We start from the raw sequence: 22,908 nt of genomic DNA, 5'->3' as shown, positions 1-22,908 counted from the left end.
AAGTCAGATGTTACCCTAATTGGTTTTATTTTTGTGTAATTTGACATATTTCTCTTACTGTCTCTAGGAGTCTCTTCTTGTCCTTAACCTTTGTCAATTTGTTTACAATATGCCTTGGGGATTTTTTTTCATTGAGTCTGCCTGAGGTCCATTGAGATTCTTTTTAAATTTTATTTAAGTTATACAAGTTTCATGTATTTCATATAGGCAGATTTAGGAACATAATGATACTTCCCACCCTACTGCCCTCCCAGCCATGCTCCAGCGCCTCTGCTGTATGCTCGCACAAGGCTGTGGCTCAAACCCAAAATGGTGCCTGCCCTGTCTCAGCCGAGCAGCAGGGACTGCTGTTGGGAGGTTGGTGTCAGATAAACAAGCTCCCTCTACTTTCACTGGATATTTGAGCAACCTCTAGGAACTCCTAGCCTCCAGGACTCCAATCCAGACTCATGCCATGCTCTCTCTCTGGCTATATCACCATGGGTTGCTGCAGTCTGGTCTTACCTCCATCTCCAAACTGCCACCCACTGTGGCTCTCGTCTGATGCTGTCATGTGTTGTGTCTGTGTTCGTGCTGCACATTCGTGCCTTCTACACAGGTCCATGGCATTCCTCTTCCTCTAGTAAGATTTCTAGTGAGGTTTGCTTTCCAGGTATCCCCTGAGAGTGCACTTCCTACACCTTTTTCTAAAAATATTTATCCCTAGCCTAGTAGAGTATGCTGTTCCCTAATCCACTATCTTGGAATCTCTCAATTTGAGACTCTTGTATCTTGATGTCCATTTCTCTTTCAAGAACTAGGAAGCTTTCAACTTATTTCTTTTAGCAGGTTCTCAATACCTTTTTTCTTTTCTTCTCCTTCAGAAATGCTAATAATATGAATATTTGGTGATTTAATGGTATCCCATATTTCACATGGACTTTCTTAATTCTTTTTAATTATTTTCTTTTACTTTTGTCTGATTGGGGTATTTCAAAAGTCTTGCCCTCAAGGTTCGTAATCTTTCCTCCACTTGGTCTATTCTGATGTTAAATTTCTCAATTGTATTTTTTTTCACTGACTGGAGAATTCATCTCTAAAATTTCTATTTGGTTCTTTTTAATTATTTTTATTTCATTAGTAATATTTTCATTTGTGTCACTCATTGATTTTCTCATCTCTTTAATGTCTATCTGTATCCTCTTGCATCTCATTGAGTTTCCTTACAATCAATAATTTGCGTTATTTATCTATCATTCCATTGATTTCCTTCAGTTCAGGATCTATTTCTGGAGGATTATTTTGGTCTTTTGGAGGCATCATGATATCTTGCTTCTTCATGTCTCCTGTGTCCCTAATTGACATTTGCACGTCTGGCATAACCATCCCTTCTTCTTTATGGAGTAGGTTTTATTGGAAAAGAGTTTACACTTTAGCTGAAATGCAGTATGTCTCTTGGCTCATTTCTTTTGCTTTGGTTGTAGGTAAGCTCTGATGCATACTTGCTGAATTATTTCTTTTGCCATAATCTATGTCAGTTGTGTCTATAAGTGGCATGGTGGTCTAATCTGCTGCATTTCATAGGGATAGAAGTGTAGCTTTGAGATGTATATGGGTTTCCTAGGGTTTGTATCTTCTGTCTGTAGACAGTTTGGTATCAGGATCCCTGGGGATTGTGACAGCCAGGGCTTTGTTTTTAGTGCTGAGGGAGACAAAGTTGGCTGTCCTGTTGTTGCACTGACAAACCCCAGGAATGCTGGGGCTTGTGGCATCAATTTTTGTGGCTCTAGGACTGTGTGACAAGGATGGGCCCCTCCTCAGGTCCTTGTAGGAGAGTCCAACTAGTGCTGTGGCTTATAACATCCCTAGCCCTAGTTCTGGGACTAGGGGATGTGAACTGAACTCTACTCCAGTCCTACAGATTGACTGGAATATATACAGGAGATTTTTGTTTGGGAGGGTTTTGGCCAGACAAGTGGAATGCAGGTAGGTTCTTCTCTACACCCACCAGGTAGATTCCAGTGAGACTGAGAAATTTAGAACTAATTATTACAGTCCTGATGTTTTGGGGTACAGTGGGATAATTACCCAAATCTTCTGGGGGAATGGTGGAGGTGGATTTTTTATGGGTGGCCACTGGTGCCAACCCCAGAAGCTAGGGGGAATCCTCTCGGCTAATGCAGAGCATATGAGTGTAGTTCTAGGGCTACTGTTTCAAAAATCCCACAATTACAGGATTCAAGGAATCCGTGGTTTGCCCCAAAGGTTGCTCTGACTGTGACTCTGATTGTTTTTGGGAAGAGTGGAACAGAGGCCCGCCATTACTTTGCACTGCAGTTTGACAGTCTGTAGGGTGAGGGAGTGGAGAGAAGCAGTGCAGCTTCCCTTCTCCAAGACTGGCAATTGCTCAGACCCTAGTCAGCTCTCCAGGCTGAAGCAAAAGTAAGTGGGTGACTGTGGGATTCTCTCTCAGCTAAAAATGCAAGCAGCAGAGCATGAGACATTTCCTTCCCACCTTGATGTGGTAAGATGGCAGCTCATAGCAGCTGGCCACAAGCTGCAGCTGACTGCAGTGGGTGTCTTTTCTCTTGTCCCACAGAGTCTTCATTGTTTTTCACTTCTCTGCTGAAAATTTCCATTAGTCAGAGCCCTGGAAACATCTTCCTTTGTTCTTTTCATACCCCAAGGCAGCTGAAGTTATCAAGGCTATACCCTATTCAGCCATCTTGGATCTGTACTGAGGGACAAATTTGACACTGGTTGAGAATGGTGGTTTATATAATCAACAAAACAAATCAAACCCTGACTTATAGTATTTGCCAATCATTGTGATGCAAATACCCCCACTTCCTCTGATTTCAAGACACTCATGTGATATGATTAATAATAAAATTGAGAAGAGAGGTAAACATATTGAGTCCATGATACAAATATAATAGATACAAATAATGTTGAGGGTGTGGCCAGTATTGTAGTGTAGATGGTTAAGCTGCCTCCTGCAAAATCAGCATCACATATGGGCACTGGTCAGGTCCTGACTGGTCCACTTCTAATACAGCTCTGTACTAATACACCTGCAAAAGCAACAGAAGATGATCCAAGTGCTTGAGACCCTGGCACATCTGGGGGACCTGGATGAAACTCCTGGCTCCTGGCTTCAGCCTAGCCCAGGGCTGGCCATTGCAACCATCTTGGAAATGAACCAATGGATGGAAGATCTCTCTCTCCTTCTCTCTGTAACTCTGATTTAAAATAAATACACTCACCTCTCAAAGGTGAGCAAGACAAAGAGCAGGCGCCATTTTGGACATACATCATAAGTGGGGAGACCTCAGGGCTATGCCCGCCCACAGCCAAGCAGAAAAAACTGACTCTGGGGTGTGTGTGTGTGTGTGAAATAACAGGAGATTAGGACCTAGTGAATGTGTGGTGCTAATGAACTGAGACTGAAAAAAGAGATGGTGGGTGAGAGAACTCATGGAATTCATGAGAGTACTCTCCAGAGATGCTACAATTTGGTAACCTTGGCAACCTAGTAGGAGACTGCAGGAGAATTTGAGCCCACACTGAGGGCAGCACAGATTCCCTGTGTGGTCCTTGGGAAAGAGCTTCTGATTGATCTCTGGATCCTGTGGGTATATCATTCGCCTGCTAACTACCTCCAATTCTGCTCAGCTGTGTGGAATTACTTTCCTTTTGAATCAAAAAAAAAGTAAAGAAAGAGAGAGAGAGAGATTTACCATGCCTAACCTGGGAGTGTCACATTTGGCACACCCTTAACCCTGAGGAACCAAACAGAACTCTCTGGCCACAACCATCTCAAACCTCCAAGGCTCCATCAAAAGCAGACAGTCAACATAATACAGTCATAGTATAACAAGAAAAAACACCATAGTAAGGGAAGAAAAATCCAAAGAATATCTCCACAATGCCAAGCAACAAACACAGAAACCGAGGAAACAAGAACAAGGAAGACATTATGACACCTCCAAATGAACAAGACACACCAAGCCAAGATTATGAAGATGATGAGATGGAAGAAATGAAAGATATGGATTTAAAAAAATTATGATAAGAACATTTAGAATTTTTCAAAAACAAATGCTTGAGCTACGGAATTCCTTACTGGACAAGAAAGAAAATCTCCTTCAAGAAAAGGAAATCTTAAGGAGGAATCAAAATGAAACACAGAAACTAGTAGAACAGGAAAGTGTGATAGTGAAGAGAAATCAAAAGGAAAAGAAGAACTCAATAGATCAAATGACAAACACATTAGAGAGCCTTAAAAACAGGGTCAGTGAAACAGAAGAGAGAATATCGGACTTAGAAGACAGAACACAGGAAAGTGTACAGTCAAACCAAAGAAAAGAAGAGGAAATTAGAGATCTAAAAAAAAAATTTTGGGAATCTACAGGATACTATTAAAAAAACCAACATTCAGGTTCTAGGAGTTCCTGAAGGCATGGAGAGAAAGAAAGGATTAGAAGGCCTTTTTAGTGAGATACTAGCAGAGAACTTCCCAGGTCTGGAGAAGGACAGAGACATCCTAGTACAGGAAGCTCATAGAACCCCTAATAAACATGACCAAAAGAGATCCTCACCACAACACGTTGTAATCAAACTCACCACAGTGAAACATAAAGAAAAGATTAAAAAGGTGCAAGAGAGAAATGTCAGATTACTCTCAGAGGATCTCCAATTAGACTCACAGCAGACTTCTCATGAGAAAACCCTACAAGCTAGAAGGGAATGGCGAGACATAGCCCAGGTACTAAGAGAGAAAAACTGCCAGCCCAGAATATTATATCCTGCAAAGTTCTCATTTGTGAATGAAGGTGAAATAAAGAACTTTCATAGCAAACAGAAATTGAAAGAATTTGTTGCCACTCGTCCAGCCCTGCAAAAGTTGCTTAAAGATGTGTTACACACAGAAACACAGAAACATGGTCATCAATATGAAAGAAGGCAAAGGAAGGAAACCTCACAGCAAAAGATCACAGGAAGCTCAAAGCATATATTAGAAAATATCTTTGGCAAATGGCAGGGCAAAGTTACTACTTATCAATAGTCACACTGAACGTTATTGGCCTGAGCTGTCCAGTTAAAAGACACCGATTGGCTGATTGGGTTAAGGAACAAAACCCATCTATTTGCTGCTTACAAGAAACACATCTTTCCAACAATGATGCATACAGACTGAAAGTGAAAGGCTGGAAAAAGATATACCATGCCAACAGAAATGAAAAAAGAGTGGGCGTAGCCATCTTAATATCAGACAACATAAACTTTAACAAAAAAACTGTTAAGAGAGACAGAGGGGCACTATATAATGATTAAGGGATCAATTCAACAGGAAGATGTAATGATAATCAATGTATATGAACCTAATTACAGGGCACTGGTTTATTTAAAAGATATGTTAAGGGACTTAAAGGGAGACATAGATTCCAATACAAGTAGCAGGATAGAATATCAATGCACAAAAATCAACAGCCTTTGTATACACAGGCAATGCCATGGTTGAGAAAGAGCTTCTAAGATCAATCCCATTCACAATAGCTACAAAAACAGTCAAATACCTTGAAATAAACTTAACCAAGGATGTTAAAGATCTCTACGACGAGAATTAAAAAAAATCTTAAAGAAACAAATAGAAGAGGATACCAAAAAATGGAAAAATCTTCCATGCTCATGGATTAGAAGAATCAATATCATCAAAATTTCCATTCTCTGAAGAGCAATTTATAGATTCAATGCGATACCAATCAAAACACCAAAGACATTCTTCTCAGATCTTGAAAAAATGATGCTAAAATTCATATGGAGACAAAGGAGACCTCGAATAGCTAAATCAATCTTGTACAACAAAAACAAAGCCGGAGGCATCACAATACCAGATTTCAGGACATACTGCAGGGAAGTTGTTATGAAAACGGCATGGTACTGGTACAGAAACAGATGGATAGACCAATGGAATAGAATAGAAACAGCAGAAATCAATCCAAACATCTACAGCCAAATTATATTTGATCAAGGATCCAAAACCAATCCCTGGAGTAAGGACAGTCTATTCAATAAATGGTGCTGGGAAAATTGGATTTCTACGTGCAGAATCATGAAGCAAGACCCCTACCTTTCACCTTACACAAAATTTCACTCAACATGGATTAAAGACTTAAATCTACAACCCGACACCATCAAATTATTAGAGAGCATTGGAGAAACCCTGCAAGATAGAGGTACCGGGAAAGTCTTCTTGGAAAAGACACCTGAGACACAGGCAGTCAAAGCCAAATTAACATTTGGGATTGCATCAAATTGAGAAATTTCTGTACTGCAAATGAAACAGTCAGGAGAGTGAAGAGGCAACTGACAAAATGGGAAATAATATTTGCAAACTATGCAACAGATAAAGGGTTGATAACCAGAATCTACAAAGAAATCAAAGAACTCCACAACATCAAAACAAAAAAACCTACTTAAGAGATGGGCCAAGGACCTCAATAGACATTTTTCAAAAGAGGAAATCCAAATGGCCAACAGACACATGAAAAAATGTTCAGGATCACTAGCCATCAGGGGAATACAAAACAAAACCACAATGAGGTTTCACCTCACCCCAGTGAGAATGGCTCACATTCAGAAATCTACTAACAATATGTAAGTCTGTCTGGAGATTCCTCAGAAACCTGAATATAACCCTACCATTCAACCCTGCCATCCCACTCCTTGGAATTTACCCAAAGGAAATTAAATTGGCAAACAAAAAAGCTTTCTGCACATTAATTTTTATTGCCACTCAATTCACAATAGCTAAGACCTGGAACCAACCCAAATGCCCATCAACAGAAGACTGGATAAAGAAATTATGGGACATGTAGTCTATAGAATACTATACAGCAGTAAGAAACAACGAAACCCGGTCATTTGCAACAAGATGGAGCAATCTGGAAAACATCATGCTGAGTGAATTAAGCCAGTCCCAAAGAGACAAATATCATTTGTTTTCCCTGATCAGTGACAACTAACTGAGCACCAAAGGGGAAACCTGTTGCAGTGAAATGGACACTATGAGAAACAGTGACTTGATCAGCCCTTGTCCTGACTGTTGATGTACAATGTAATACTTTATCCCTTTTAGTATTTTTTTTTTGTTCTAGTACTATTGGTTGAACTCTGTAATTAACACACAATTATTCTTAGGTGTTTAAATTTAACTGAAAAGTGATCCCTGTTAAATATAAGAGTTGGATTAAGAGAGGGAAGATATGTACAATTTGGGACATGCTCAATCGGACTTGCCCCAAATGGTGGAGTTAGAAACGTGCCAGGGGATTCCAATACAGTCCCATCAAGGTGGCATGTACCAATGCCATCTCACTAGTCCAAGTTATCAAATTCAGTTCACAATTGATCACACTGATAGGTCTAAGAGTCAAAGGGATCACACAAACAAGACTAGTGTCTGCTAATACTAACTGATAGAATAAAAAATGGAGAGAACAATCCAACATGGGAAGCGGGAGACACAGCAGACTCACAGAATGGCAGATGTCCTAAATAGCACTCTGGCCTCAGAATCAGCCCTTAAGGCATTCGGATCTGGCTGAAAAGCCCATGAGAGTATTGTAGGCATGGAAAGCTAAGATATCATGGAAAAGAAAAAAAAAAGAAGACCTAAATGAAAGATCTCTGTGAGTGAGATCCCAGTGGAAAGAATGGGGCCATCAAAGAAGGAGGTACCTTTCTCTGAAGGGAGGAGAGAACTTCCACTTTCACTATGACCCTGTTGGAATAAGATTGAAGTTGTCGAACTCAAAAGGCTTCCATAGCCTTGGCAACTCATAACTAGAGCATAGGGAGATTACTGATGCCATAAACAGGAGTGTCAAATTGTTAAGTCAACAACAGGAGTCACTGTGTACTTACTTCTCATGTGGGATCTGTCCTTAATATGTTGTCCAATGTGAAGTAATGCTATAACTAGTACTCAAACAGTATTTTACACTTTGTGTTTCTGTGTGGGTGCAAACTGATGAAATCTTTACTTAATATATACTAAATTGATCTTCTGTATATAAAGAGAATTGAAAATGAATCTTGATGTGAATGGAATGGGAGAGGGAGCGGGAGATGGGAGGGGTGCGAGTTGGAGGGAAATTATGGGGGGGGAGCCATTGTAATCCATAAACTGTACTTTGGAAATTTATATTTACTAAATAAAAGTTAAAAAATAAATAAGTACGCATCCTAAAAAAATAAAATATATAAACAAATCTTAAAAATAATGCTGTGAGTATTGATAACAGTAAAATAACAACAGAAAGTTTTGAGTTTTAAAAATATATTCTCTTTGTTTTTAATATAACTTACTTGAAAGTTTGTACACTTTAATTATTTTAATAATGTCTGTGTATAATCCTGGTCTATAAAATTTCTGTAACTTGAACAATCTACTCTCATGAGCCAATGTGAGCTGCCTTCTGTAGCACAGCATGTTTATAGCCAAGTTAAGAATGCCATGAATCAAAAAAATATTCTTCTATCTATTAGGATGTAATGATAATTAGGTCCCAATTTGTGAAGTAAATTATATATGCCATTGATATCCCATCCATCACCCTTTCTGTAAGAGAGGCTTACTTCTAGACTATTTAGGCAATTGGAGATTCTTTTAGTCCTTCTCTAGGTTTATTCAGAATGCAGCTGACATTCATTTCATGTTCTTCACAGCCATGCCCATTTTCACTGTGGGTCACTGCTTGCTTTATTGTTGTTCCTTCCTGGAACTCAGGAACTCATGTTTGGTGATGAGTCTGCACCCTCAGCAGCATAGAGTTCAGTCAAGGTCATGCTGCTGTCTTCTGACATACACTTTTACTTTCTATTCCTTATGAAATCCATTCTTTGAAATATTCTATCAATTTCCTTCAACCCTCTTCCCAGGGTAGAAAATTCAATTTCTGCATTATTCTTAACTCCTTTTTCTTCTCCTCGAATGCCTCTAATGCAATCGAAAGGATAAAATAACTTAATGAAGAATGTTTCCAAAATTTGATAGTCAGTTCTGAATGGTATTAGCAATAGGGCATGTGGATGTACTCCATACCATAATACATATTCATAGGTTTACATACATAATATTCTGTATTTTTTCATACATATATTTCTGTTCTCATGTGTGTATTTCTGTTTCTTGCATGTTATATACATACAAACATGCCTCACATACATATCCTTTTTGCATATGCATAGAATGTCTAATTCTTTAGGTATAACTACTGTACTATTATAGTTTACTGTAGTCATTTTTATGAATATGGTTTGGAGGTTTAGGTGGGGTTGGAGGAAGACTGATGTTTTCTGGTCTAAGAATCATACAACTTTGTAGTAACTGGTTGATGAAAAGAAATACCTGCCAGCCTTAGTTTCTCCAGTCCTCATTGAGGCCAAACTCTAAATGTCTTTCAGCCTCCAGCATATCTGGTGTAAGTGAATGAGTGTTTACTGTCGATGTGTGCATGTCTTTCTGGCCTTGTCTCTCTAATGAGATGCTTCTGGTTCAGTCAAGACACTCTCCAGTCTTCTAGCATGATCTTCATGCTTCACTTTATTCTCTTAGTTAAGAACATTTTGGTAAGTACCTCAGAGAAACCCCAGTGACAACATGTCATGTTTGCATGGGTTGCTTTCAGCAAATGAGCCAGCTGCTGGGCCAACTTTAAGAACATGTCCTTTAAGAACAGGGAGGGCTCAGAAGACTCTAGGGCATAGGTCATTGTTGAGGCCCCATGTCTTGATGGGACCCTACTGTGGGAGAAGAAGAAAATAGTGCAAGTCAGCCTCGAGCTGAGGTTACTAAGATTAAACTTCATCTGCTCTTGGGTTAGGTATGCACATAAATATTTAAAAATATAAAATGTATTTAGCGTTCAGTTTAAACATAGGAAAAAAAGTACAGAAAATTAGCTCATTTACAGTGAAAAAGAAAAAAAACAAAGTTGTCAGTGAGAGACTGGTTATTCCATCTAGATTTTCCTAGCTCCAAATATAATGAAAGAAAAACAGACCAACTAATTCTACGTTTATTTGGATAGGTGAGCTCAGTGATCAGATGTCAGCTCTCAAAAGTTATCATTCATTCTAGAAGCCCAATTTAATTATTCGCAATTTATCCTCCCACTAAGTTTTGGAAAAAGATGAATATATCAGTTTTACTCACAGTCCCTTTAAAAATGTAAGCTTTTATTCTGTTAGTGTCTCAGGAATCACTCTCTACCATCATCATTTTCTTTGAAGTTTTTCATGCAGATAAGCAAAAATGTCAAATAAAGGCATGATTAAAAAATAAATAGAAATAACAAGAGTTTAAATTATATATATTTTTCTCAGTCATAATGTATGCTTTGAAAACCAAATTGGCATTTTGGAAAAATATCTAAAACCTTTGAGGGAACCAAATCTCTAAAGAGGTCCAATGTGTATAATATAAAAGAAAAAAGAAAAAAATGAGTCTCTAAAATAATATTAGTTCTTATGTCAGTTTTGCCTCAACATCAACCTCTTTTTTTGACTGCCTTATTGAAAATTCTACAGACAGTAGCTTATTTTTCCACCAACCTAAGCACCTGAGATTTTTGGCTGATGGAAATAAGACCAGTAAAATTGCCTATAAAATGTAACTTTATATCATAACTTACACAATGTTTATGGAATATAGTCCAACATTTACCTTTTTTCCAAAAGCAAACATATTAATGTATAGTCATTACATTGCAATGGAAAACAAAATTAATGTTTTGGAAAAATAATAACACTTACTCTGTATTCATGTTGTTCTAGTGTTTTCCATGTACTGATGGATAGGTCTAAGAAGAGGGAACACTGATCTCCCTTATCATAAATTTTTTCTAAGCCCCACATGAAGAAAATAGGATAATATTTTATTACAGAATGTTTTATTGACTTGATTTTTAAGTGCTATGGTAAAATCATGTTCCTGAGTCTGTGCAGCCTGAGACAATATATGGTCAGGCAGCATAGCTGGGGTTACACCATAGGTTGCTGGAGCACTGCATGCTCCCACTGCAGGGACTTTTGTTTGAAGCAGTGTTGTATCCAAGAACTACTTGTCTAGCTTGCTTACATCTTTTCATTGTTTGCTAATTTTTGAATTTTCAGACATCCTTGATCATTCCATTAACATTATTTTCTTGTTGCCCAACACCTCCCATCTCTTTTATCCTAAGTCATTTTGTTCCCGCTGAAATGCTATAGAATCCAATTATTTGCTATGTCTATTCTGTTTCTCCTCAGAGCAGATTGTAAAATTTGTGAGAGGAAGGATTATATCTTATTGTTATTTTTTTCACCATGATATCTTCATCACCAACACAATGTTGACTTCATGGTAGAGTTAAGTTAAAAGTGTTGTATCAAGAAATGAACAGACGAATGAATGAGCATAAGTTACTTTTGCCAAGTAGTTATTATACTCATTGGTTGGTGCCTTAAATTTTCTTTGAAGACTTATTTTATTTCATTTGAAAGCCAGAGTTGAAAGAGAGAGAGAGAGAGAGAGAGATTTTCCATGTGCTGGTTTACTCCCCAAATGGTCACAAAGACCAGAGCTAGGCCAGGTCTAATCTAGGAGCCAGGAGCTTCTTTCAGGTTTCCCACATGGATGCAGGATCCCAAGCACTTGAGCTATCTTCTGCTGCTTTTCCAGGCCATTAGCAAGGAGCTGGAATTGAAGTAGAGTAGCTGGGACATGAATCAGTACCCATATTGGATTCTGGCATTGTAGGAGGTGGCTTTATCCATTATGCCACAAGAAGAGCCCCCAATTTTTTTTTTTTAAAGAAAGTATATCTATCCTTTCTTCCTTCCTCTCTCCCTCTGTCCCCCACCCCCAGTCCTTGCTTTTAACATATATAAATAGCAAAGTGAGGGAGGGGAGAGAGAGTGAGAGAGAGAGAGAACGAGAGAGAGATTCTTCTATTGCTGGTTCACCCTCCAAATGAACTCAACTGCTGGGTCAGCGCCATGCTGAAGCCAGAAGCCTGGAACTCCATCTGAGGCTCCCTTGTGGGTGACAGGGATCCAACCACTTGGACCATTTTCCATTGCTTTCTGAGGCACATTAGCAGGGAGCTAGATAGAAAGTGGAGCAGACAGGACTGCAACTGGCTCGTGTTCCGATATGGCATGACTGCATCACAGGAGGCAGCTTAACCCACTGTGCCACCACACCTGCCCCATCCTTAAATGTTTTTAAAATGGAATTTCAACATCTCATAAAAATGTTAGACCTCCTACAACCAATATGTAATCTTATAACAATGTGCATGGTTATAATTTAGGGGGAAAATTCCAAAAGTGGAGCCAGTGACATAATAGACTAAATGACTGATATAATTTTTTACAAAAGTATCTTGAACTTGATGGCGTTTATGCTGAGAAATCAAGTTCACATCTTTTATTTTTATCTTTTAATTATATTTGCCATGGATGTTTTGAAATCCCCTTATAGAACAAAGCAAACTTTTTGAAGATCATGTAATTATTCTTAAACCCCCATCCCCAAAGTCAATAAATCTAGTGTTACTTAGCCATGTCTGACATAATTAGAGAGCTGTAAGAATTTGATTCATCTAGCACAAGGAAATTGATATACAGAACTAACAAAAAATGATTTGGTAGAGAGACATGGTTCCTGCAGTGTATGTGTAATTCATCAGGGACAAAATGTACATGGGCCCAAACTAGGAGGCAAATAGAAACTGTGCTGGCCCTTCTCTTTTTCTTTCTTCTGTGACTCTTTCTTCCTCTACCAAGCCCTACTTGTTCCATGGCACTCTTTCATATTTGAATCTAAAAGGGAAAACATAATATTGTTTTTGTAGTCTAAATGAAAGTCTGTTTTTTTTCCTTGCTAAAGATGGATATGTATTAAGGAATAAAAAAGCTGAAATAGGTATTAGGAAAAAAACATTACTAATAGTAAGATAAAATAAGCAGTGGAAAAAAATGGCTAAGGGAGGAGGGGGAATGGAGACAATCATGCTCAATCTCTTAGCCCTGAACCGGAGGATTACCTAAATTTGTCTTTCAGTATTAGAATGTCAAATTAGCATATGGAATATAGTCAGGAGGGGGGGTAAGTCAGTATAAAAATATCAAATACATCTGTCCAAATGTTGCCCATGTTGCAAAAATCATATTGCAACCCCCCTTAACAATTTCTCCACCAGAATAAAGTTGTGTCATAATAAATGGTGCTTGGTATTTCCATTGGATGTTTTGTTACATTTGACCAAATATCAATATTGAAAGATACTTTAAAAAATGTAAAGACAGAACATGTACTGGCTTTTCAGGGTACTGAAAATTCAGTCTCTTATGAACAATATCCGAGTTTTTCCTTCTTGGATTTTTGGCTGTCCACATATATCTTCCCTCCTTTCTTGCAGTCCTCTATTCACCTTTAACTCCAGCACTTCCCATGTAACAAGATATTTATACAAAAGCAATGAATCTAATTTGACTTGCCCTGAGTTTTAAATATATTTGTTGGTTTCTCAAATAATAAAAGAGTTTCTAGAGGACTAGAGTCCAGTACAAGTTAAAAATGATGTTTTTTTTTTGTTGTTGTTGTTGTTGTTTGATTTGGTGTATCTGTAAAATAAATCTCACATGAAACCAGAAAGAGATAGACAACCCTAAACATTCAAGCTCTCTTCTTTCTTTGTACAACATGTAAATATAAGACAAAGGATCTTCAAAAAATAACTCATAGAAATACACATTATGCAAAAAACTGCATAAATTCCAGAAATGTTTACACCAAAACCCACTTTTCTTTTGATTCCACTTTACATGAAATTCTTAAAGATTTACTTATTTATTTGCTTATTTATTTATTTCAAAGTCAAAGAGACAGAAATATTCCATCTGCTGGTTCACTCTCCAAATGCCTGTCACAGCCAGGGCTGGATCAGGCCGAAGTCAGGAGCTGAGAATTAAATCCAGTGCTCCCACATAGGTTGCAGGAATCCAACCACATCAGCCATTACCTGCCAGCTCTCAGGTTGCACTTTAACAGGAAGCTAGAATGGAGAAAGGGTCTAGGACTCAAACCCAAGGACTCTTATGGAATTCTGGCATTCCACTTAGCAACCTAACCAATTGCCAAGTACCCATCTTGTGCTGTCCTTTATTTATGTATTTATTGTTATGTGCATGGTATATATAAGTATTCATTTTTAAACATTTTATTCTCAGCATATTTTTAAATTTATAAAAAAAATTGTGAGGTAGTAATACAAACAGTTCCCATTATAATCCTCATCCCATTTACCCATTTAACATCTCATATTAGTATCTCTGTCACAATTAATGAACCACACCCATCTTCCTCTATTTTTTTTAATTCATGTTGCTTATTTATATATTTTTTTGACAGGCAGAGTGGACAGTGAGAGAGAGACAGAGAGAAAGGTCTTCCTTTTTCCTTTGGTTCACCCTCCAATGACCGCTGTGGCCCGCGTGCTGCGGACGGCGCACCGTGCTGATCTGAAGCCAGGAATCAGGTGCTTCTCCTGGTCTCCCATGTGGATGCAGGGCCCAAGGACTTGGGCCATCCTCCACTGCCTTCCCGGGCCACAGCAGAGAGCTGACCTGGAAGAGGAGCAACTGGGACAGAATCCGGCGCCCCGACCGGGACTAGAATCCAGGGTGCCGGCACCTTAGGAGGAAGATTAGCCTAGTGAGCCGCGGTGCCGGCCGCTTATTTTTATAATTTGAAATTTCACTCCTTTCATTGGTCTAGTGAACCCTGCATTTCTACTGTGGAAAACGCTCCCAGCTCAATGCCATTTCTTCCTTCCTGCCTGTTTTACATATCTATAATTATATGTATTTATGGGGTACAATGTGATATTTCAATAAATACATGCAATGTATAATGATCAGATCAGGATAATTGGCATATCTATCAGTTGAGACATTTATCAATTCTTTGTGTTAGGTACATTCAAAAGCCTTTCCAATAGCTATTACAAAATATGGGATTAATTGTTGTCAACCACAGTTATTCTACAGGAACATTAGAAATTATTCTTCCTGCTCTACTGCCCCCTGTATTCATTAACCATCTGTTCACTGTTCTCCCTTTCCTGCTTCCCAGCCTCTGGCAACCACTATTCTACTCCCAACCTCTTATGAGGTATACCTTTTAGCTTCTGCTCATATGTGAAAACATTCAGGATTTGTCTTTCTGTGCCTGACTCATTTTGCTTTACATAATATCCATTCACATTTTTGTTGAGTTGATTTTATTCTGCTTTGTTTGGCAGTGTCTTTCTTAGTTGGTTTTTCCCTCCAGGAAAGGTCTGTACACTGAGGGAAAAAGTTTTCTTAGTAATTTCTTATTACTTCAGTGCAAAGGCTGGTTTTGGGTATATAGTAGGTGTGCAATAAATGTTAACAATGAAACAGTAGCTCTGTGTGAGTGTAAGCAGCCAGTGCTCTGGCATCTTTTAGTCTTGTGACATCTATATTAGCATAAAAGACAGAAAAAAACCATTTTCTTGGCATTGCAGTTTAGTCTGTTCCAGCCAAACTTAGAAAGCTGTCATGTGAATATTTTTGAACCTCAAAAACAATTTTGGTTTAAGTCTGGGTGGGGGAGGAGAGGAACAGTGGCTCTAATTTCTCCCAAACCAGTCCACCCATCTCATATTAGAACAGTGCTGACTGTCTTAAAATTCGTGAACAGACCGTCCCCTGGACACTGTTAGGTATACACGTTGCCTCTTTAAGAAGCTTATTTGTAGCTTATAATTAAATTAAAGGACCAGCAGCTGCTAAAGAAAGTATAGCCTAGAGGGCTACTTTATGGCTTTCTCAAGCAGGAGGCAGTCATGTTAGAACTAATGAGTCTGGTGTTTCCAATGAAGCCTTTGCAGGAATCATATGCCTAGCACTAGTCATTCAGTCATGCCACTTGATTTCAGCCACTATTTCCTCTTAGAACTGGCAAAACAACTCTACGAAGGAAAACATTTTAGAAGAAGAGTCATAGTTTGCTGCTTTATAAATTGTAGACAACTACGGCTCTACAGGCAATTCATAGAGGTGCTGCCTTTGGTTTTCAACGTCCAGGGAAAAATCACAACAAACACTTGAGTCCAAGAAGGGAAAGATGAATCTCATCTTTTCTTTGTTTCCTTAACAGAGGATTTTTGTACTTGGCAGGCAGGGGATCAACTGTCCTGGTTTACCAAGCCATGTTCTAGTATTAACACCGAAAGACTTCTGTTGTGAGAAATATCTTAGTCTTGGTCAAACTGGGACAGTTGTTCACCCCATCATTAGGTGCCTTATCACTGCTGTTAACCAAGAGACTAACATCCTGCGGTTGGTTTATGATCAAAAAGGCTTCATACCATTATACTCAAATCACACATCAGTTAGTGGTTAAGTCCCAATTTCCTCTCAGAAGTGGTCATAGAATTCCCAAAGGGCCCTTAAACAGGCTTCAGTTCAGAACTTCCAAACTGCTATGTCCCCAGTGGGAGGTGTTGACGCTGGTGTGCTCCTCATGGGTTCCAAATATGCTGAGATATTGGTTCCTTTAGTCCCTGGGTTGGCTTGGCAGGATCTGGGATGTCTCTAGCCCTTTGTTTCTCTTTGGCACTATTCAACAAGTACATGGAAAATGCATTTTATGAAAAATATTTTAATTTTTCACCAAAACAAACTTATTCTCTAATTCCATTTTTTTCTAAGAAAATTTTGAAGTACTTTCATCTCTTTTTATCCCAGTGAATGCTAAAAAATAATATCATTTTCCTTGTGTTCCACAGTGAGGAAATAAGTTGGGCAGTACTGCTCAAATCCAGCCACCTAATTTTATGTATTAGGCTTAATTTAGATAATTTCTATTAAATGCAGGCGTGTATCAAGGTGAGGCAAAACTGTCCAATTTGTTTTGCACTCAGCTGTCCTCAAGGTGACTTAGATGACTGTCTGAAAAAGCTGATGAATTATGTGGTGAGTAGTAAGTAACATAGCACAGTACACTATGTTTGCCTTAAAGGCATATAGCTAGCTAACTAGGGAAAAAATAGACATTTATCTGGATAATGTCAATAGTAATTCTTATGTTCTTCCATTTATCTATGCCCTCAACAACCATAGGCCATTTAATTATGAATTAAACCATCTGATGTTTTATTACCCCCATTTGACTTTGCAGATATACAAGATTATAATTTCCAAACTCAAGATACCTAGAAATATAGACCGCTAAGCAAGAATCATATACTTGAAAGCTGAGTTTCTAAGACAACCAGGCATTTACACCTTTACTTATTATTCCATGAAGATTCGTTCAAGTTAAAAATGAAGAAAGGATGTAGAGCAAAAGAAACATGCAAATAAATATCTGTGGCCTTGAAGGTACTAGAGTTCCGAATTCCCAGTTCTTCCCTTGCTGTTTCTCACAGCAAGTGAGTAGAGAAGGAATGGATTCTGTGTTTAAAGTTGTTCCTTTACAGATCAGAACTTTACATTGTGCCAAAGTTGAAGCCTGCCCAACTTCTGGCTCTTCGATTGCTTAATACATTAGTGGACTTGTTCCAGTTCCCAGTGGTCAGAATTCCACATCACACAGTCCCTGTCCCATCTGGTGCTAATTGGCACCCTTGTTGGTAGTTTCCAAAAGCAGAACAGGAAAAATAAAAGGGACTATCTTTCTATCCTTAGTAGCTGGAAGCTTAGTACAGGCAGTCCTCAATTTAAAATGAGCTGTGTACTAAAATATTACATGTAAATCAGTTGTTTAGAACCCAGAACAATTTTTTCCAGTGAAACAAAGTCACGCCTGATGGTTTGTTCCCAGGTCATCCCAGTTCACAAAAGTCTGAGACCCAAGATGTACCCAATAAATAGTTCTCATCTTACTAGCATAGAAAAAACTTAATGATAAACCAGAAAGTAGCAAGAGATGGTGAAATGAGCACTGCCTTCGATGGCAGAAGGCCAGACTGCCCTCTCACCAATTGTGTGACTTTGGACAATTCCTGGGATTCTTTTAACCCCAGCTTTCTTTACCTGAACACAGAGGGAGCATGTAATAGGAGCATGTAATATAGATTGCTTTTCATTTTCACTGTGTTATTGGTCTAAGGGTCAAATATAATGATGTATATGAACAAGTTTGAAAACTACTTTCACCTTCCTCTGAAATAACACAAACATGGTTTCTCCTGTTTCCTTCCTAAACCTTGTCAACAGGGTCTCAGGGAGTGCCCTCTATGCAATTTTTTTTTTCTGGTTCCCATTTGGGGAGGGGTTTGGGAATTTGGGAGACAATGAAATTGTATGCACAGTAGGCTACTGCAGGGTGGGAATAAGGGCTTGCTCCTTAGTACAGGAAGACATCATATCCCACATAAATCCTCAGTGACTATTTCCTTGGCCAGGCTTCTGTCTTTCACCCCTGCATTTTCTTCTTAGGACTGTAGGGATTGACTTGTTGTTTCATTGTCAACACCTGTTGCTTCTGAATAGCACATCTTCCTCCACGGTTTTACTAAGAACTCAGCTTTGTACTTGAGGTTTTATAATGGATTTGATTGCTGAATCAGATGAGCATGGAAATAGAAAGTTAAAAGGCTCACTCCCATGGCCTTTGTAGCTACACATATTTTTTTTTCCATAAGACATAGATGAAAAATAAGGCCACATATCTTCACCAACTAAATTTTGGAGTCTAGGGAAAACTATGATTTATTTACTTATATAGAACACAAGAAGACAAGACACAGGGAATCTCATCTCAGATGGGAAGAACAGGTTTCAACCTCTGTGCAGGGACTGGGGTCAAAACCACCAAAGCATCACTGAGGCTGGAAGGCCTGGGAAAGAAGACAGAATGCAGAAAGTGGGAAGAAGAAGAAATAGCCTGGGGGGGGGGGGATAGTTCTTATTCTTCTTTCCCTTCCTGAAAGGCAAGAGATCAGTTATGGCAGCACTTCTACTACAACAAATACGGCACTTTTCTGACTTCTGGCCGTATCCTGTTGCCTTCATTCTGCTGATTCTCTTCTGATATCTCTTGGTCTTTTCTTGCAAGTACCTCCCATCACCCTGTATCTTCTTCCATGATAAAAACAGGTAAATTTGCCCCCTCTATATCCTTTTCAACTGGCAAACATCTCTCCCTATTCTCTCCCCTAATTATTCTTCAAGCGTGCCCCAGCAGCATTCTACCAATAAATTTACTACATATTCATCAGTATATGAAAAATATGATGATAAAAACATAGATTTTATCAACAGAGAACTGACATTTTTGCAGATGCCATCAGCATGATACACAGTAGGGAATGTGAAAGTCAAGTGCTGGACACAGAAGAAGAAAGGATGAATTCCAAAAGATGAATGTGTTTTAATAGGTGAGATGGGAAGAACTGGGGAAGACATCTTGGAGGCAGTGACCTCTAAGCTGGTCCTCACAAAGTACAAAAGAGTTCAAACAAAAAGGAAGATACCCTTCAGAACATTTCACATTTATCATCACATGGTGATAAACATTTACAGACTTCACAAATCAGTCCATTCTCAGGAACTATGCCCATTATTTTCTCTGTGGTCACTTAAGTGGTCATGTGGAAAGCTCTCGTAACATAGCCATGAAGTTACGGTAGCAAGGAGAGCTAGGGCAAGCAAAAAAGCAAAAACAAAAACAGACAAAGAAAATCCCTCATATCTTTCTTCCTTCAATATGTAGATATATAGACACAGGTACCTTGGGAAAACAAACAAAAAAAAAAAAAACACTAAACTAGCACTCATGAGGAAAAATAGCCAATCAGGAATGTATCTTAGTAACCAGGCGCCTCCCCCCAGCCCGTTACAGAAGCTGGCTCAGGCAATAAATTCTCTGCTAAAACCCCCAGTGGAAAGGTTGCAATCATGTGGTTCTGTTTAATGGGAGTATAAACAGAGGCTGTCTCACTCTAATTTAGAAGAGAAAAGTTAGAATCTGGGGTTCTCAGGGCAGTGACTCAAGCTTCTAAGCCATTCATTCAAGAGGGAGCCTGTGTTGACCTGTACACATCAAGGTGCCTGTTTTGACTTGACTTATCCAGGAAGCAGGCAGGGTAGATTCTAAAAGGAAAACAACAGCCAAGAAGCAGTCAAATAGATTATTTGACTTATGATTATTATTTCCATTTTGGTCTGTCACTTATGTCAAGTAAATCACACCACTTAAACAGGTGAACTTCACATTCAATATACTCTTCTTGGCGTTCTATTCACTTGTCTCATTTGTGTGGAGCCTCCAATTTTCTCACTTGAGTCCTTCTTTTCTACTTACTCTTGCATTGATTTCTCATTCTTGTTTTTGCTTTCACGCTGCTTTCATTTTCTGCATATTTTCTTCATCCATTCCCCAGTTAAAGCAAGAAATTGTGCAAACCCTTTTTTCTGTTTTGAATCAAATTCTAATGTTGCCTCTGATTTTTAAGGAGTTATGTCAGAAATAAATTCTGGAATTTACATTTTCCAACAGAAATATGCAAGTATATTAACATATTCACATTCAAGGAGAGAGCCTTTTGACAGTTATACAAATTTCCAGTTTTGCCTTTATTTGAATAGAATGGCTACAGATAAGGTATTTGCTGACATTTTTGAGAAATCAAAGGATCAGTCTTGTATCTCAGTTGGCCCAGCTGAATCCTTATGCAAAGAGCTCTGGACTGGAAGTTAGATTTCTCTCTACTGCAGAAATCTCTGCTATTCTACCTCCTGCCAGCGGTTGGCTTTCTTTCACTTCAGTCTCATTCTCTGAGGGCTAATATATTTGATTTCTATCATTGTAACACCTACTATTCTGATTCTTTAAGCTTCTATGGGATAGAGAATCAGCATGGAGCATTTAGATACTATTTCTTCACACAATTCTGAGGTCATTTTTGGCTTTCTTATAAACATAACATTGAGCACCACAGGACAAGGCAGTCTTCTCTGTATTTTAATTGAGAAATAACTAATGATGTAGCCTAGATTTATTAAGATCTCTCCTGCCTGCACATACTCATGAGGTATGAAAACCTTGACAGCTCAATTTTACTCTCTTGCCTCCTTAGGTTGATTGGCACAGGTCCCTGAGACCCCTGGAAGGTTTTTCCTTAAAGGAGATCTTGCCCTGAAGGTCTCATAGGGTCACAAATAAGTTGGGTATCATATTTCTGGACACAGGCATTCCTAAGCTGAGGCAGTTGCTACTCTATTAGGCATGTCAGGTACATTACTGTTTACCAGGCTTGGCACTGTCACTTGTGCTTCTGCAGGTTCTCAGGCTTCTAGGGCAATTGCTAATTCTGAGCTGCATATAAATGGCTTCCCCAGGTGCTACCTTTATTCCACTGCTGGATGCCTTGGCTCTGTACCTGCTCTATAAGGCATGGCATTTCCTCAGATGATTGGCAAGGCACAGTGAATACAGCACCATCTGCATCAAACATCATGCTGTTGCTCTCAGAGTGCATTGCAGTGTGATGACTTACACCCTGTGGAAAATAGTAGTGGAGAGAATTTCTCCTTTTTGTTAGGTTCTGGTAAGTGTATCCCAAAGCAGCGTTTCTTATGCTACAATGTAAAATAGCTATTTCCACATTTACTTAGAATACCCTGCTATCCACAACACTCACATTAAGCTGAATCAAGGTTAAGTTGGGGATAAATCGCAGACTTGCTATATTCAGAATCATGTTTTTCATCCCATGACTAAGGTTTTTTATTGAGTCAACCTCATCTTGCCAGGATGCTTCCTCTCTGAGGACCAGTTGTCTCCCAGAAGTCTTCTCAGTCATCATGCAAACAAGTTTCCAGGGGCTGACGCTGTCCTTTCACCAGATGTCTCCTGACACATCTGAATCTCTTGTAGTTTCAAACTGGGGCCTTTATTACACTTGCATAAAAAGCTGGGTATAGTTCAAATTCCCGACTGTTATTTCTGATTCCCTGCAGCATTTACACTCTGTGGTCCCATGCAGGTCATGCTATGTGAGGGTCCTATTGCAACTAGTCAAAATGCTTTTTTTGGTTTGCTAAGTTTATATTTGGTCTCTCCCAAATAATCTTTTCAATACTCAATCTTTGCTTTTCCTTCTGTTATGTCTTCTGTTGCATTTTGCAAAGTGTTGCTTACATATTTGGATATTGATAGAGACAAAGATATCCAAAAATGTTACTAGTTTTTTGAAAAAGTAAATTAATTTCAAGTGAAGAAATTTGGAATTCTGAAAAGATAGTGGAAAGTGAAGGAAGAGTACCTCCTAGGACTGCAATAATTCCATGAGCTTAGGAAACTGAGACATGTTTCCTGCCAAATTCTTAAAGAGCCATACTTTATTTAAACCATTACTAAAAATACAGAGACAAGTTGGGTTTTCTTTAACTTTGAATTATTGGACTGCATTTTGGTGATTTAATATCTAGAATAACACACTGGCCAAAAAAAAAAAATCCTAGCATGAGACACTGAGAAGATGGTAATTACATAGAATTTTAAGAGATTGAAACACATAGGTTAACTTAATGTCATGGTTAATTGCAGGTTAGTCAGAAAATCATTCTTATTTCAACACTTTTTAAATAATCCTTATAAAATGTCCTAGAAAAGTCCCATGTAGTAAACATTGCTGAACCTTCCTTTGATGTCTAAGGATTTTTAGAGCCTTTAGGTCAATATTGCAAGCAGAAATTATTTGAATGTTAGAGGGCAGGATGGTACAGGAAGTTGGCCTCTGCCTGAACTAGCCACTGTGCATTCTCTAGACCTTAATTTGAATGAATCTTTGATCTCAGTTTGATGTTCTGACTAGCTTTCCTTCACTATCTCACTCTCAA

The sequence above is a fragment of the Lepus europaeus genome, chromosome 14 (assembly GCF_033115175.1).
Source record: "Lepus europaeus isolate LE1 chromosome 14, mLepTim1.pri, whole genome shotgun sequence".
Taxonomy (NCBI): domain Eukaryota; kingdom Metazoa; phylum Chordata; class Mammalia; order Lagomorpha; family Leporidae; genus Lepus; species Lepus europaeus.
Note: the sequence above shows the minus strand (reverse complement) of the source record.